Genomic DNA, 16,789 nt, shown 5'->3' with positions numbered 1-16,789 from the left:
CGTGCCAGCTCCTTCCCCTTCGATGAAGAGGTACCTGAAACCAAAACTGTAAACTGTAAGCACAAATCTTAGTGAGTTCCCCCATTGTACCACATACCATACAATCACATAACATACATAAATTGCCAGGCATATCTGGGTGCCCGACCTACCCCTTCGGTCCTCTCGACCGGATACTGCCTAGCATATCTGGGTGCTGGCCTCCCCTTCGGTCCTCTCGACCGGATACAGCCTAGCATATCTACGTGCTGGCTCCCCTTCGGTCCTCTCGACCGGATACCGGGGACTATTTCACCCCCTATTACTACCACATAACACATATATCACATAGTCTATCTAGCATGGATGGGCATGACCGCCCCTTCGGCCCTATCGACCGGTGTTCTGGGGGACTATCTCCCCCTACTGTCACTAACACATAAACATAGCACAGGTAGTAGCAACCCTAGATGAATATCACAAAGACAATCATCTAATCACACATCTCCTACCGGTGGGCCGGCATTGTGGCCTTAGACCCACCGCTACAGGAAGGTAACTCACCTCGTAGTAGCTGCTGATCTATGTGGGAATAGTCTGTCTGCTGCTGTTGCTCCGAAAATCCTCCGGCTGAAATTCCCACCAAACACTTAGTCAAATACTGCTAACTGTCCTTTGGGTAAAATGATCATTTTACCCATGATCATGCCCTAAGTCAAAGTCAGAGTTAACTTTCAGTTGACCCGACTCGCCGAGTCCATATCCAAACGACTGACCTGGATTCTGCTTCTACTCGTCGAGTTAGGTGTTGACTCGACGAGTTCTCCTTCCAAACTGATGTTTAAGTCCTTCATCCTACTCGCCGAGTTGTATGAACAACTCGCCGAGTTCATCTTCATCCGATGAACAATTTATACTGTGACTCGCCGAGTTGTATGAACAACTCGCCGAGTCTGTTCTTGATCTAAGGAGATTGCCTTGAACTCGCCGAGTCTGGGCATCGACTCGCTGAGTTCCATTATGGGTGAGTTTTGGCTTCCAACTCACCGAGTCCACCCTGGACTCACTACACAACTCGACACAGCTAAAAGGGGACAATCTCGGAGACTCGCGACTAGACTCGCCAAGTCAGATGAGCGACTCGCCGAGTCTGCTTCATGCAAGAGCCATAAACGCGATTTTGCTCGAATCCAGTCCATGTCATTCGTAGATCTGGGCTCCTAGAGCATGAATAACACGTAAAGTTTCCAACTTTATGTGTAAATGTCCATCTATGAGGGTTTTAGGGTTTAAAATGCACCAAAAGAGTAGATCTAAGGTTTTCATGCAACATGGGTCCATAAATGCAGTAATCTGAGCTCCTGGAGCTCAACCATGCCTAGATCTAGAGGTTACTTAGCTTTTACGAACCCCCAAACATACAAAAGCTTGGAAATGGTTCAAAAAAGACTTTAATGGAGCTATAAGGGACTATAAGCATGAAAGCAATGGGAAAATCGAGTCATACCTTAGGGAACACACTGAGAAAGCTCAAAGATGCTTGACCTCCTCTTCTTCTTCTTGATCTACTATTTTTCCCACTACAAAACTTCAAGAGAGCACACCAAATGCTTCAAACTCACAAGGAAACAACTCTTGAACAAGGTATAGGGCTCTGAGGGTGAATGGGGGCGGGATTGGGGCAGAATGAGAGTTTAAATAGGGTGCAAACCCTTGATACTTAGGGTTTCATCCAACAGCGGTGACTCGCAGAGTCCAGGATATGGACTCGCCGAGTCGCCAACTTAAAACGTGTCCCGGTTCCCGGCTCTACTCGGCGAGTCGGACCTATGACTCGCCGAGTCCAAGGCTAAAAATGGAAAACACTCAAATAAGATTTACATACCAGGAACCAGGTGCTACATTATTGGTTACCGACTAAGGTGATTAGATTCACATTCGTTGTTACCAATCCTTAGAAAATAAATTAATTTAAGCAGTGATCAAGTGATTAAACTAATAAATTCCCTAGTTTATTTATTCGGGTTAAATAAGACTTGTAATTAGTTAATCAAATTAATAATTCAATTAACCTCTTGTTGATGGTTTATCACACAAGATCACACATTAATTTACCCACTTTCTAGTTAGCCCTAGTTTCACATTCACTATTCCCAGGCATATAACAACGTTTTCACATGAATCATATGAGGTAAGCAATTAAGAGATGTTCATGCAGCTTAATTACTTGTCAATTAACAAAAAATAGTTATAGTTAATGCATAAGGTTCTTTAACATGCTTAATTTAACAAGATTTACCAATAAACAATCAATCCAAATATAAATCAATCCATAGTAGCAAACTTATCTACCCTAAACAGAAACTAAAGGAATTAGTTCATAATTACAGCAGATAACAACACAAAAACGAATTCTAACAATCCAAGCATAGTTCTATTCAAGAATAAAGAGGCAAAGTAAATTTATGTTGCCTTAATTCTTCTAAGAATTGAAGATTAGGGTTCTCTCATGATTTCCAAAGCTCCAGATGCCTTCTTGGTCGCAAAGTAATTCCACAAGGATTCCAGAGAAAACCTCAAATCGGGAATGTGGCTTATATTTATAGTTTTCACAAAACAGGGTCTACTCATCGAGTAGATAATCGACTCATCGAGTCCCCTCTGTAGAGTCCGTGTATGGCAAGGACTTTACGTATTGCTTCACGAACCTTCATGGGTAATCGTCGAGTAGACGTTCCTACTCACCGAGTAACTTCAGGATTTGGCTCTTTTTTCTCTCTTCAGTCCCCGAGCTTCTGATTGCCTCTCCTGCTTCCTTTTGCTTCTGAACACATCTTTTGGACTGAAAATACAATTTAAACATTATTAAGTACCTTTTGTCCATAATTTGCAAATAATGAGCTAATAAATATTAAAAATCTATACTAAAAATATAGTTAAATATGCACATATCACCCACATAATCACATAAACCATATCAGTCATATAAGCTACATAAGCCATGCATGCCAACATATACGGATATCGTGGACTCCCTCCAGGGTCTTACTCCAGGATGTTGTGAGCTCCTCCAGGGTCTTACACCTATGTGCCATGGGCACCCCCATGGTCTTACTTAGAATGCCATGGGCATCCCTACATGTTTTGATAACCAAGTGTCGTGGGCACCCCCATGGTCTTTACCTGGAATGCAATGGGCACCCCCACATGCTCTGACATCCAAGTCCCCCGGGGTCTTCCATGAAAGTATCACAAAGACAACTAGCATATCACGTACCACATAATCAACTAGCATACCTCATAATATATAATTAACTAGTATACCCCATAACACATAATCAACTAGCATACACAAGTCATACATATAATCATATAAGGGTGTCGTGGATTCCCTCCAGGGTCTTACTCCAAGATACCGTGGGCTCCCCCAGGGTCTTACACATGTTGGGTGTATGGTGTTGCGTCTTGAGCTCGGCTCTTAGCCCTGTTTTGTATCCGGATTGGGCCTGTCCATCCGTGATTTATTTGTTAGGGTTTGAGTATTTATAGATGCTTGCATGCATCTTAGTACGTAAGATTTTAGAGATAATTTAATAGCGTTCATTGTTTTTATCGTTTGTAAACCCTAAAGCCTCTACAGCGGAAGTTCTTTGTCGAGCTCTGTTGAGGCTTGAATCATTTGAATCATTAAGCATACTATTGATTCCATCTCTTGTTTATTACTTTGCTTGAATCGTTTTGCCAAACCTATGTAAGATCTAAACAATCTAAGCGATTTATATCTCATCAATTGGTATCAGAGCAGGAGGCGGTGTAATTCATACACATCTCTTCTGTGAAAGAAGTGATTAGGGTTTATTCCGCATTAACTGATATTTATTGAGCCGTCACTCCATAATTGACATATCTCATTATTTATTCATTTTGCCATAATATTACATATTACAAGTCTGATCTTGCAATAGGTTAAATGATCAAGCATGGACGATTCTCAATCTAATCCTATCAACATCTCAAACAGTATTGGATCAACAAAAAAGATTCCAATTCTTTACACTCAAGATTACGAGGTTTGGGCGCATCATTTCGAAGACTACGTTATTGGATCTGAAGATAATGGGTATCTAATATGGGAAGCCATTGTGTCTGGACCATTTGCTCATTCGGGAACATCCAGAATTATTAAAACTCAAAAGGAGTATAATGATTTGTTAAAAGATGTTAAAGACGTCGCTCAGGACGAAAAGGAGAAGTTTCAGTGCAACATCAAAGCATTAAGACTGATTCGATTCGCTCTTCAATCTGACACGTTTAGATTGGTGAGTTCCTGCAGTACTGCTAAAGAAATCTGGGATTGGCTGCGAGAGCTGTATTCCACGGATGAAGATTTGGAGCACTCAATTCAGACCTTGCTTTTGTCTGAGTTTGGAGAGTTCAAGCAAAATCCTGATGAGTCTGTTACACAGACGTTTGATCGCTTCAATCATCTTCTCAGCAAGATGATCAAACATGATATCGAAAGGAATCTTATTGAACAGAAGGTCACTTTTTTGAATGGCTTAAGATCCGAATGGAGAGCTGTTGTGTCTACAGTTAAAGAACACGAGCAGTTCAAATCATATTCGCTGGCGAAACTGGTGGGAATTCTGAAATCCCAAGAAAAGATAGTGATGCAAGAGAAAAGTGTGGTCTCAAACTTGGGATCCTTGGCCCTCCTGTCTAAAAGTAAGAATGCAGTAGAAGACAAAGATCTGAACCTGGAGGACTATGATCTAACTTCAGAAGATTATGTTATGATGGTGTCCAATCCCAAGAGGTTCATCAAGAAGAAGTTTTCTACCAATAAGAACCGAAATTGGCAGGGAAGCTACAATTCTGATAAAGTAAGGGAGGAGCCGAAGACTGAAGAACCAAAGCAAGAGGCGAAGGTTGAAGCAGATTCTGGTGTCAGCTGTTATTACTGTGGAGAAAAGAATCATTACGCCAAAGATTGTGTTTTGAAGAAAATGACTGAGAAAGATGAGGAGAAAGATGAAGAGGCAATCCTTATGAAAAGGCTGGAGGAGATTAAAAGGAAGAAAGCTGCTACTAATCCTTCTATGAATGTTCTTATTGTACAGGGTTCGGCAGAGTATGACTAGTTCGGTGGCGTACAGGTGTGGTCGACCGACTCAGAAGATGATGAGGTGAGAAAGCCTTCTCACGGAAAGGCTTATGTCGCAAGAGGTAGTGAAAGCAGTGGAAAGTGTCTGACGGTGACTGACGTATCTCACATGAGGGGATATAATACTGATGGTGGACATGAAGACGCCAAGGAGCGAGAGGACTTATGCTTCACAGCAAAACCTCTCAGTGTGCAGATCAGTGAACTTGATGAACTGATCAAGAAGGTACAATCTCTTTGTTTCGTTCAAAATTCCACAGAAATCATATGAAAAGGAATTAAATAACTTGAATTCAAGAATCTCAAATCTAGATAGTTGTTTAACTCAAACACAGGTCACAAATTCTAACCTGAGTGACCAAATAAGCAGGGTGTCATCTAAGAGTGAGGAGCGAAGGATGTGGATTGAGCAGAAGGAGTTGGAGATCATTAAGACTATAGATGAAAACATTTATTTCCAAAGAGACAATTTGAAATTGTTAAAACAAAGGAATATTTTTTGTTTAATCGCTAAAAGGCTTTATGCTAACATTAATCAACTACATCTGAATTGTGAAATAGGACAGAAGATACATTGCATGATTTTACCCTTCCTTGAGTTTAAGGAGGACGAAATCGATGCAGAAGCATACAACTGTGAAAGTGTTGTATATTCCGATGATGTGAATCCTACTTATATGTATGGTCTGGACAAAATAGAATCTTTTATAAAGTCCAAAGACCATAAGGACATGCTTAAAAATCTTCTGGATGAAAATGATAAGCTAAAAATCAAGACCGAAACCATACAAAAATTCGACTCATTGAGTGCCAACTTAAGTTCAGAAAACAAAATCGATGTTGAAAACGCATCTGAACTTAATGAGGACGATAATATGAGTGAAATTTCTGTAGATGATGAAGTCAACTGTTCGGAATTTGTCAAGAGCGAACCTGCAAACCACAAAAACCTGATTTCTAAAAATTTTGTAGAGTTCGCTCGCTTGTCCAAATCTAAGTCCCCAGTCCTTAAAGAAAAAGTTTTGTGTTTCAGAAGGTTAGAACTACTCCAAATCAGGTATATAAAGTCACAGGAGTAACCGAACATCAAACTGCTAAACTCACTGCCATGGTGAACGAAGACAATGCAGATGGGTATGATGAGTTTTTCTGGTCAGCTCCTATAGACAAGGCAAACGAAACAGTTGGTCTGTCAGAGCGAACGTCCTGGAAAACCAAAGGAAGATATGTACCAGAGCCACTGAATAAGCTTGACAACTTTGACGTACCAAGTACAAGTGGCACAAAAGAAATACCTGTAGAAGAAGTCACCTCCACAAGAGAAACCTCATCTATGAAGAGTGATCCGGCTACCAAGAAGCTGAAACAAAAAGCTAATATCCATAGACAACGAAACAGGTGAAAAATCAAAAGCAGCAGAGAAACCTGAGATACAAAAAGAATCTCTCAGAGCGAAAGCAGTTTTGGCGCTCTCAAAATGCTCACTTCTCTTATCCTAATAAAGATTCAAAGTCACGGAAAAAGACTTTTAGGCCACATGAAGAACATAACCGAAAGGAGAGGTTCGGTCCTGAGAGCAACAAGAACCAAAAGGATAAGTTCGGTCCCGAAAGCAACGGCAACCGAAAGGATAGGTTCGGTCCGACCAACAACACTCAAAAATCCAACTTCGGCTCATCAGCAAGTAGCTACCGAAGGTCCAGGTTCGGTCCTTCTAATGACCATAAACAAAAGGGTCATTTCAAACCACAAGTCAGGAAAATTCCCATTCTAAATTCTCTTTTTCTAATTCTTCTCATTCTCAATTCTCTTCTAAACCTAATTCTGTTCCTGCACAAAATTCAAAATCATCAACGAACTTAAAAGTAAAGTCGAAGATTTCTTCAGTCAAGGAAGACCAAAAGCAGAATAATGCCCAAAAACCAGAATCTGAAACCAAAACGTCCGTAGCTAACTCTAACAAAATCAAAGTGTTTACTATTAAGAGAAAAGATGAAACAGCCTTAGTAAAACGAACATATCTTGTTGATGTTTCTATTACTATTCCTGTACCTGTGAAAGGCTCACGTGAACCCAAGAAACTTTGGGCTCCTAAATTTGCTTAATTTTTGCAAGTTATTAGTGACGAGCAGTTTGACGAAGAATGGTACATTGACAGTGGCTGCTCACGTCACATGACGGGAAGAAAGGAAGAGCTAAGGGAGTTTCGATCTCTTCAAAATGGTGGCAATGTCATGTTCGGTAACAACTCCTATGGAACGATAAAGGGTTATGGGATGATAATTAATGGAGACTTCACAATAAGAAAGGTGGCGTACGTTGAAGGGTTGCAGCATAATCTCATCAGTGTATCTCAACTAGTGGGAGATACCGGTCTTAAAGTTTCTTTCGACGACAACGGTTCAGAGATTATAGAGAAGAAATCCAACAAGGTCATCCTCAAATCAGACCGAAAAGGTGAAATGTTTCCTCTAAATCTCAAACCAATCAAAGGAAATCCAGCTATATGTCTTTTGTCCAAAGCTCATTCTGACGAAAGCTGGTTGTGGCACCGAAGGCTCTCACATCTCAACTTCAAAGACATCAACAAGCTTGTCACTGGAGGTCATGTTCGGGGTCTTCCATTACTCAAGTTTGATCGAGAACACTTGTGTGCTGCATGCGAAATAGGGAAACAAAGTCGTCAAAGTCACCCATCAATTATAAACACAAAAGTTGTTGAACCACTTTAGTTGCTTCACATCGACTTGTGTGGTCCATCATCAATCGAAAGCATTGGCTGTAGCAAGTATATTCTTGTTATTGTTGATGATTTCTCACGTTTTACAAGGGTGTTCTTTCTGAAGCACAAATCTGAGGCCACTCCTAAGCTAAAGATGTTCATCAAGCAGGTTGAAGTGCAACTAAGAAAAGTCGTTCGAAACATTAGGAGCGACAATGGACTGGAGTTCAAGAACAAAGAATTTGAAGACTTTTTGGCAGAAAAAGGAACCAGTCACAACTTCTCAGCCCCTTACACGCCTCAACAGAACGGTATTGTCGAAAGGCGAAACCGATCCTTGTGTGAGGCGGCCCGAACTATGCTAAGTTTCGCTTCTCTTCCCTTATATTTCTGGGCTGATGCTATTGCTGCAGCATGCTTTACGCAGAACATGTCTTATCTCAACAAGCGTTTCTCTCTCACTCCTTATGAGATCATCAATAACAGGGAGCCGAACGTAAAGTTCTTTCATGTGTTCGGTTCACGATGCTTCATATTCAACTCCAAAGAACATCGTAACAAGTTTGATGTTAAAGTAGACGAAGGAATTTTTCTGGGATATTCTCTCACTTCAAAAGCATATCGGGCTTTAAACAAGCGTTCTAGAAAAATTGAAGAAACCTATTATGTGACTTTTGATGATAGCTATGTCAAGAAGCTTAAGACTACTGAAGGAGCAATTTGAGAGATTTTCTCTCAAACAGGTCAAGTCACAGCCACGATTGCCAATTTATTTGATCAGTTTGTGGACTTATTCGATGAACCTGAGAAAGCCACTCTCTCGAAAGCCAAGGCGGCAGACAACAAAATGGGTGACGGAGAGCATGTTCCAAACGAACCTCCTCAGCACGGTGCTTCAGTTGAGGGGGAGAATCCATTCTCTTCAAATCAACCGAACACACACTTTCAGGGGGAGAACTCTATCCCAGTGGCACCCGAAGGTCCTGCATCACTCGAAAGTCCTGCATCACCCGACGGTCCTGCATCACCCGAAGGTCCTGTAGCACCCGAACGTCTAGCCACACCCGAAAGTCCAGAAGCACCAGAAAGTCCAGTTACACCTGAGAGTTCTGTTGCACCTGAAGGTCTGAACCAACCTGAAAAACTAAATGATTCATCATCAGTCGAGGGGGAGAATTCCGATATGTTCTATGATGACGATAGTCAATCTGAATTGGAAGAAATGATCAACGCCGAATTGGATCCATCTTATGATCCAACCTATCCTCCCCTCATTAAATGGACCAGAGATCATCCTGTATCTCAGATAGTGGGTAATGTATCTGAAAAGGTCCTGACCCGATCCCAAGTGAAGGCAAATCAAGCCTCTCTATTCTCCAAAGTAGAGTTCTGCATGTATAATTCTTTCGTATCCAAAGTTGAGCCGAAGACAGTCAATACGACTCTTGACCATTCTGATTGGGTTCAGGCTATGCAAGATGAACTCAATGAGTTTGAACGCAACAAGGTTTGGCGCCTTATCCCAACACCTAAAGATGCCTCAGCCGTTGGTCTCAAATGGGTATTCAGAAACAAAATGGACAAGGAAGGTAATGTAATTCGAAATAAAGCTCATCTCGTGGTGAAAGGATACTGCCAGGAAGAAGGAATTGATTACGAAGAAACTTTTGCTCCGGTAGCAAGGCTGGAATCTGTTAGAATATTTCTTGCCTATTCTGCATACAAGAACTTCGAGGTCTACCAAATGGATGTAAAATGCGCCTTTCTGAATGGAGAACTAGAAGAAACGGTTTACGTGGAGCAACCTCCTGGTTTTGTGAACGAAAAACATCCTAATCACTGCTATATCTTGGATAAAGTAGTTTATGGTCTGAAACAAGCACATAGGGCATGGTATGAAACTTTAACTAAATTTTTAAAGATGTCTAAATTCAAACAAGGCTCGGTTGACCCAACCTTCTTTCGTAAAAAGGAAGGTAACCATCTTATGATAAATCAAATCTATGTCGATGATATCATCTTTGGCTCAACGAATCCTAGCTTAACAGCTGAATTCAGAAAGCTGATGGAGACTAAATTTGAAATGAGCTCAATGGGTCCGATTAACTTTTTCCTTGGTTTAAACATTAGACAGGGACCCGAAGGCATCTTTATCAATCAGGAAACATACACCAAGACTCTTCTTGCTAAATTCGGCATGATGGGAGATTCAAAATTCAAAGTTCCAATTTGGCACCAAGCTCACACCATCCTTGGATAAACCGGCAGTCGATATAACGTTATACCGCCAGATGATTGGATCCTTGATGTACCTCACAGCTAGCAGGCCCGATATAATGTTTTCTGTTTGTTATTGTGCCAGGTTTCAAGCGAATGCTCGTGAACCACACATGCTAGCAGTGAAGAATATACTCTGGTATTTGAAGCGAACCACCTCTCTCGGTCTCTGGTATCCATCAAACTCAGGTTTCTTTGTTCAAGCCTACTCAGATGCAGACCTTGGAGGATGTGGTTTAGATAGGAAAAGCACTACAAGAGGATGTCAATTCCTCGACGGGAAGTTGGTGAGCTGGCAATATAAGAAACAAACATGTGTTTCACTGTCTACAGCCGAAGCAGAATACATTGCAGCCGCCTCTTGCACATCTCAAGTGATTTGGATCCAAAGCCAACTTCGGGACTATGGACTCAATATGAAAAAGATCCCACTATATTGTGACGCAGAAAGTGCAATTAGGATCTGTGATAACCCAGTGCAACATTCCAAAACCAAACACATTGCACTAAGGTATCACTTCATTAAAGATCACGTTGAAGACGGAAACATAGAGATTCATTTTGTACGCACTACTGATCAACTGGCTGACATCTTCACCAAAGCTCTTCCTGAAGCAAGTTTCAATAAAATTCTACAAGGTCTAGGCATGATGGAATCGGAGTCAGTTCCAAAAACACCATCTTAAAACTAAAAGTTAGAAGAGAAATGAACCAAACGCTCGGTCTATTTCGGGTTTGGTTCACATGGGAACCGAAATGAACCGAACGCTCGGTCTATTTCGGGTTCGGTCCTATTCTCTTGTCTTCGCTTATCACTTAAAGGTAGTTTCTTTGGTTGTAAACTTTTTGTATCCTTTCTTCTCAATTACATCTCTCTTATTTTCCAAAACTTTTTCTTTTTCAAATTCATTTTTTTGCAACCGAAATACACCGAACGCTCGGGTTCGGTTCCAAAAATTTTTGTGTTTGTTTTTCTTTCTTTCTTTAAATCAAAAATTCCAAATTTTTTTTATTATTATTTGTGTTCGTTAACTTTCATGTGTGGATATTTATGGGGAAATTCTGGTTATCACATTTTTATTAGTTAAGTGTCCCTAGAAGCATGTTGTTGTATGTGTCCAAAGCCTCACTTGATTCTGAATAATAACCTTACTGACTTGGTATATACAAACCTTGTCTTCCCAATTAGGCTTTTCTATTTATTCTAATCATGAGCTACCTTACTCTCTTCTCACATGAGATAAGAGTTATCTGCTTGGTCCTTATTTTAACAGCATAGGTACTTTGGTTTCTTTACACCATCTCCAATACTTTTCTCCATCCTATTCGCTTCATAAATGTAACCCTTGAGACTCTCAGAAATTACCACTGAGGTTTATGGTTATACAATTTCTGTGTTCATGATCTTAGCTTCATGCCACTACGTGCTAAGTGAAACCCACAATTCAATACCTACCATGAATTGACGGTAAACCATTACATTTGTAGTTGTATCATGAAATCTCTTTCTTTTGTGTGATTCCTATGAAATTGTTACTAACCATGACATTTCTTCCCATAGAATCCGGTTTTAATATTTTGAGATTTCACAAACAAACATTTCCAACAAGTCACCACAAATACATCCCAACCTACTTGTTCAACAAACCACATTGGTCTCACAAGTACTTCAGTCGATTTCTGTCTTATGTCAAGATCAGGAATTATGCACTGAAGCGAAAGACACCAAAATTAGCCTAATTAAAAGAAGCCTTTCAACACTTCTCAATATTTTTTTGATCGTAATTCAACGGGAAACCAAGCAAACACTTTAAGGTCTCTCTTGACTTTGAAGAAAGAGATTCGTGCCCGGGATCCATTGTTTCGTGTCTTCATTGACATCACATATTCCCTCATAGATATTGTTTTCTCTCTTTATCTTTTGACACTCTATGCACGAAAATCTTTTGATTTTCCAAAAGTCTGGTTCAGTTCAATACATGCTATTTACTCTTGTATAGCTTTGGGTCTCAAAGAAATTCTTAATCAACGACTAACGTGGCGATTCTATCTCAAGATAACGGCTATGTTAAACGATATGATGATGACTCAGCCGGAAGGTCAACAGTTTAAAAGGTGATATGATGGAAAGGCGCGTTTGACGGCACAGTATTTCTCTCTTATGCGTAACCATCGGGGTTGCTAACAGTCACAAATCAGTCTATTCAGGGAACGTTTCACATTTCGAGAGGATTTGGGGGCTGATTCTTCTCTCTCCTCTACCGGGTATAAAGGGATCATTCCAAAATCACTTTACCACTTTACAGCAATCCAACATCAGAAAGCAACCTAAGCCGATTTATCCTTTACTGTTCATCTTCTTCAACCCAACATTCAACAATGGCGGATTCTTCGTCTATTCACGAAACTTCTTCTCGCACCCACATTCTGCCTATTCGACCTAAACAAAGCCTGGTGATTGACCTAAACCCTCTTGTCTACGATCATTACATGTATCCCATCGTGGAGTGTCTCAAATACTCTCCATTGGTTATCGCCTTGTCGAAGGTGGAAATCGTACCCATGGAATGTCTTTCCCAGGTATTCTCCACTGCTCATTATGACAAATCAGTGGATAGAATCTACTTCAACATTCTTTCCAACAAGACCTCCATATCCAAGCAATGTTTTTGCTGGCTTCTAGGGTTTGAACCTGATGAATCACGGGTTAACCCTGACTCAATCTCTGTGGGACAATTATTCTCAATGTTCTACAACATGGGCTACACAGAAATCCTCACTATAGTAACTAAGTTTAAAAAGTCGTGTCTTCCTCCTCAATGGAATGACTTCTTCACCCTTCTATTCAAGGGATTATCCGAGAGAAGTGTTGGTTCTGATGGGGCCAGTAAATTGTTCATGACTATTCTCTACGGCTTGTACAATGGGATCAACCTAGATTATGGCTTGACTCTCTGGCAACAGCTTATTCAAAGCCTTGCCACCTCATCCCGTCATACTGAAGTATCCTATGCCAGATTTTGGACGCTCATCACCAAATGGGCAATGGACAAGCTTCACGTTCCAATTGTAGCCGATTCCCCCCTTTCCTCGATCAGTGTCTTCCACACCACCAAGATAATTGTCTCTGATCCCACCAAGTTCTCTTTCATTGGATCCATTCCGAAGTCTATGTACGCCGGTGTGTCAAAGGCGAGCATTATCATGAAGACCTACAAGGAGTTTCGTCCTTCGAGTCCAAGGGAGATGACTGCAGAGATGGTTCAATCCATAAATGATGCAGATAAACCACTTGCCAGGGGAAAGAAACCATATAAAGGGAAACTTAAGAAATAGGCTCAAGGGGCGAAGGGTCCTTCTCCTAAGAAGCGGAAACCCTCAAAGACAGATCAACCCCACCCCCCCCCCCCCCACCGAAAAGGAAGAAAAACCAGCCAAGGAGGAACCTAATTCTCACTTCTTCCTCAAGCGATTCATAGGTTGACAAGTCTGACTCTGAGGAATCTGATCGAGGTGGTTCTCCTCCCTATTCTCCTTCACATGAGGTACTGGTTTCATCCAAACCTATTTCTCCTCCTCCTACCACCATCCCTATTTCCATTCCCTCCATAACCTCTTCTATCCCTATACCACCCACTTCTATTCCTATACCACCATCCATTTTCACTGAAGCCACCAAACCAACTATCAGTGAGGTTCGACCCAACGTATCTGATACGGGGGATCGAACTTCAGCATCTGAAACCACCTTTACCACAGTGCCATCTTCCATACCTGAACCTACCCCTACCACTGAACCTCCAACTTCACCCTTATCTCCCACTCCCTTAGCCGAAACTGAGACATTTTTGGGTGGAGAGAATATGACCTTTGATTCCACATACTACAATCCTTACTGGATCCAAAGCGATGATGATGATGATGCTCCCGTCACCAAAAAGCACATCAAAGAACTTTCTGAGAAAATTGACAATCTCATCGCTTCTTCCTCTTCCTCTCGGTCCCACGTGACAGAGGATGTTATTCAGAAAATGGTGGACGACTTCACCAACAAACACGACGCTTCCATCACCTCTGCCACTGCTGCCATTGATGCATCCTCAAAGGCATGCAATGCTGCGACCGAAAAAGTCGAAAAACTATTCAAAGATGCTAACATATTTTTGAAGTCTTTGCAGGGGGCTACCGAAACCAATGCCGAGAGGGTCAATTCTGTCATTATGAAGCTGACCACTTTGTTTGCCACTGAAAAGCAGAACTTTGCTAGTCTTCAACAGACTCTTGAAGCAGACCATAAAACCTTCCAGTCCAGCATTGACGAGCGTCTCTCCAAACTACAACAGGATCTAGCCACAAAAAATTCTGTGAAGGATGCCCTTGTTAGCAAAACCTCTGAGCTTATAGCCAAGAACCTTCTTCTTTCTCAATCAAGAAAGGAGGTTGACACTCTTTTGTTAGAGCGAGCAGTGATTAAGAGTTGTGTTTCGGATGTCCACAGAGCCATTACAAACATCCATGAAGCGCATGACCCAATTCTCAACTACTCGGTGAGGCAAACCCTGCATGAGAAGCTGGCTCCTACGCTTGCCATACTCAGTCACATTGAGGGGCTTCCTGAGACTGTGGAGTATCCAAAACAAGGGGGAGAAGATAGCTCAAAGGGAAATAATCAATCTCAACCTCCTCCTATTTCTACTGCTCAAACCAAAGCAACCGAACCACCAACTGGTCATGCATCAGGTTCGGGTACTAAAGATAAAGGTAAGAAGGTTACTGGTGACAGTGATGTAGATGAAGATAAAGAAACGATTGCAGAGATCTTGAAGAAGCAGGCCAGGGAAAGTGAACTGAATCCGAACGCTCGGGTCACTAGGGAGGCTGAGGCAAATGAAAGGAGGATGAAGGAGGCTCATGATCTCCTTGAAAGTCGAAAAACATTGTTCCCTCCTTGGACTCTTGAAAAGCTTATCAAAGAAGCAATCGAGTCTCCTAGTCTCCTCTGGCTAGAAACTGTTATCTTACTGGATCGAGATAACTCTGTTGACTCACAGTTTGACATGCCCCTGACCAGAAAGGCCTTCATCTTTCATGCCTTCGACCACATTGCTGAAGTACCTCATCCGCACCCGAAGATTGACCGGGAGTTGATTGATTTATACCTGAGGAATGCTCAGCCTCAGTATAAAACATGGAGTGCACATAAAATCATCAACGTCCGGGTTCTCAAACCTGCAAAAGAGGGCAACTTTATCAATGTTCGATTCAAAATCTTGAGGGGATCAGAGAAAACTGAACATGCCATTTCTCTTGCTGATCTTGCCAACTTAAATCCTCATGATTGGATCATTCTGCACAATATCCTCCTCACCAATGAAAAGGAATATGAGCCGATCATTGATCACTTAAAAAGGATGTTGGGCTTCTATGTCATGGAAGTTGCCAAGTTGGATCAAGAAATCGCTAGTGTCCTCAGAAAGAAGCCTACCGTCGCCCCAGTCGGTTCTGCAAGTGATTTGAACAAAATGCAAATGGGGAGGATTGACTTGAAGCGAAACTCGGTCATGTTCACAAGAGGATAAGGCCAGAAGTGTTTGTTTGCCTTAGCAGATAAACATCTTTATTCTACATCTTGTATGGAGCATGCTCTTGGGATCATCCATCGATGTAGGCAAAACTCTGACAGTGACAAGAAATACTTCAACGATATGATCCAGTGGTATATTCGGTTCAGGGTAACTCTTCTCGCCATCATTCCTTGCTTATTCAAAGTTACAAAGAAGGCTGATGTTGTTGTGTCTAGTAAGTCGTAGTTGAGTCTTTCCCCATTTGACGCAAAGGGGGAGATTGTTGGGTGTATGGTGTTGCGTCTTGAGCTTGGCTCTTAGCCCTGTTTTGTATCTGGATTAGGCCAGTCCATCCGTGATTTATTTTTTAGGGTTTGAGTATTTATAGATGCTTGCATGCATCTTAGTACGTAAGATTTTAGAGATAATTTAATAGCGTTCATTGTTTTTATCGTTTGTAAACCCTAAAGCCTTTACAGCGGAAGTTATTTGTCGAGCTCTGCTGAGGCTTGAATCATTTGAATCATTAAGCATACTGTTGATTCCATCTCTTTTTTATTACTTTGCTTGAATCGTTTTGCCAAACCTGTGTAAGATCTAAACGATCTAAGAGATTTATATCTCATCAACACCTATGTGTCATGGGCACTTCCCATGGTCTTACTTGGAATGCCATGTGTACCGCCACATGGTCTGATAACCAAGTGACATGGGCACCCCCATAGTCTTTACCTAGAATGCCATGGGCACCCCCACATGGTCTAACTTACAAGTGCCATGGGCTCCCCGGGGTATTCCATGCAAGTATCACAAAGACAACAAGCATCCACATACATACATATTAGGCATGTCGATAATGATTCCACGATAAACATCACAAATAACTGAATAGGCCTGCCTTGGTGCCTCCAACCAATTGGTTTGGTGAGGAGACTCACCTCGTACTGCTGAAGTTACGCAGATAAAACTCTATATGTCACAACTAGTTTTTTTTACTAGGAAATTCTATATATCTATGATCCACTCTCGATGTAACTTGTAACCCTAAGATTGATGTTAATCAATTCAAAAAAAACTATTCAA

Source organism: Lactuca saligna, chromosome 7, assembly GCF_052625555.1.
Source record: "Lactuca saligna cultivar CGN05327 chromosome 7, ASM5262555v1, whole genome shotgun sequence".
In the NCBI taxonomy this organism is placed as follows: Eukaryota; Viridiplantae; Streptophyta; class Magnoliopsida; order Asterales; family Asteraceae; genus Lactuca; species Lactuca saligna.
This window is presented reverse-complemented; position numbering follows the sequence as displayed.